This window comes from Gadus macrocephalus, chromosome 14 (assembly GCF_031168955.1).
Source record: "Gadus macrocephalus chromosome 14, ASM3116895v1".
Lineage (NCBI taxonomy): Eukaryota > Metazoa > Chordata > Actinopteri > Gadiformes > Gadidae > Gadus > Gadus macrocephalus.
The window spans coordinates 12741057-12743556 of NC_082395.1; the positions used below are offsets into that span (position 1 = coordinate 12741057).

The 2500-nt window shown below is 44.9% G+C and overlaps 1 protein-coding gene across 4 annotated transcripts in view; it reads right to left on the minus strand.

The window, feature by feature from the left end:
• gpc6a (glypican 6a) overlaps window positions 1–2500 on the minus strand; it is a 111355-nt gene that overhangs the window by 31832 nt on the left and 77023 nt on the right. The gene's annotated exons all lie outside the window — the stretch shown is intronic.

The window sequence follows — 2500 nt, forward strand, 5'->3', positions numbered from 1 at the left end:
TGACAAGGTGTTTGTCTCAAACGGATATGAATTAATTCACCATGGATGCACAAGACTGATGATAAAGTGTCATAACCGAACCAGACCAGGAAGTCTACACACCAACAAACACAGACACACACACACACACACACACACACACACACACACACACACACACACACACACACACACACACACACACACACACACACACACACACACACACACACACACACACACACTCAAACACAAATTTCAGACACTTACTTAAAAAATAAAAATAAATCTTTATATCAGATATACCCCATTGTATATGAAAGTAATTAGCTAATTATTAGACCCATTCAGCCACTAAAGCTCTCAACTCAATAGTAGAGAGCACTTTGAGTCATTTTCAATAATGAGCTGATTTTCCGCATAATTACAGGTGTTCATAGGTGTGGGTTCCAGGCTAGGTAGGTGTGTTGGTCATTGCGTAATGAGAGCGTGGCAGTGAGCCACTGCCAGGGACCCTCTCTTGATCAACGGCTCCTCCCAGCTGAACGTCGAGGTGTCCCTGAGGAAGACACCAACTGCTCCCGATGAGCTGCCTGTTGCATGGCTGACACCACTGTCAGTGTGTGAATTATTTGTCAATGAATGGGTGAATGTGAGGCAATAATTGTGAAGCGCTTTTATTGGCCACTGGTCAGAAAAGTGCGATATAAATGCAGTCCATTTACCATATAATGATAACACATTCACCTGGCAGCCTACTGGAGAAAATCCAAAGTCCAACTGCCTAACGAACGATCAGACATTTTATGAGCAGCCAGTTTTGGACTGGTTACTAAAGTGCAATAACAAAGAATAATTCTGAATTAAGATTCCAAGAAAACTGTCTTAATCATATCACCCTCTATGGATAAGAAAAGTTGAGTATATTAAGTCTAAATTCAGTGTTGTGCTTTGTCTGGGCTGATCGATGTTATTGATATGGTGGTTGGAGCGTGGGGAGGGGCTGAAAGCCATTGCCATTTAGTGTTCTTAAGGATGCAGGGTTCGTCCGACTGAGCCCAACAAAGCAGCCCTTTGGACCCCAGGCGTTGAGGCGGTGGATCTATACGTCTCCATAGAAGAGACTCGCTCTGTCGGTCAGCATGCCAGCATTTAGTTTGCTCCAAAAGCTAAATCAATACATATGTTTTTTTCTACAGTTTTATTCTTCTTTTAGTTTCGTTTTTATCGGTTGGATATATGAGTAGACGTCGATGGCGACACACACTCAAATGTTTGTCTTTCGCAGTAGATGGATTAGACTCTCAGAGGGATGGGGGCTTTTTGTTATTTAAACATGGATGGAAACGCTGTGTGTTTGTTTTGGCTCCCGCCAAAACAAACACAAAGTCGGATGGGAAACTTGAGCAGACTAAACTCCTCTTTTCTCCAGACAGTTTTCCCTGTTACTGTCGGCGACAACGTCCTATCGGGGCGATCGATTTTGCACACACAAACTTAACCGGATGCAAGCTTTTGAGCGTGTGGCCGGCGAGCGGCGATGTCTCAGAGCAAGCAGCACTGCGCCCTGTGGCTAGGAGGGCTTAAACCCCCTGATGGAGCTCCATGCCAAGGCTGCTCGCACTGGCAATGGCAACGGCAATGGCTCTGCCAAGACACGACAGAAGATCAGCACATTCAGACGTATAGAAGGTACACAGAGTTGGCCATAAACCCAGACAGCTACATGCATACGCATAGCCACACATATACCCAGATATATACATGTATACGCCCACACATACATGCATTCATATAGCCATACATATTAAGTATAGAATCAGACACACCAGCTGATATGCCAGAGCAAAGTAAAGGTTAGATTCGTCACGTGCCAGGCTATCTATTTTTATGTATCATCCATAGATGTGAAGGTTGTGAGTAATGCCCAGACAGCGATGCTTTAGTCCTAGAGGATAAACGCCTCTTGTTCCAACAGCAGAACCCCTCAGAGGTCCTCTCTCATTCTGTATTAGTCCCCCACCCAGCAGGGGACACTATAGAAAGTGTGTTAGCTTCACATCTGCTTCTTTATCAAGCCCAGCAGCCCAGAAAGGCGGGCACACTGCTCAACCCAGCGAGACGCAAACGCTTCACACAGAAGGAATGAAAGTGAGCGTGTATGAATAACATTTTAGTTTTTGTCTGCCTAAGTCCCTCGAAGAGAGGAAACCAACAAACCAACCGCCCTGTCTCCACTAGAACCACACGCCTGTTAGACACACTGCTGCAGAGATTAACATGCACACGCACAAACACACAGATACACACATTTAGACCTACTGCAGCGGACAGCTTAACAGCCACACATGCACCAGATATATGAAACACACACACAAATACACACACACATGCACACACACACACACACACACACACACACACACACACACACACACACACACACACAAAAAGATACACACAAACACACACAGAGAAAAATACACACAAACACAATAGCATTAAACTCCAACAGACACCC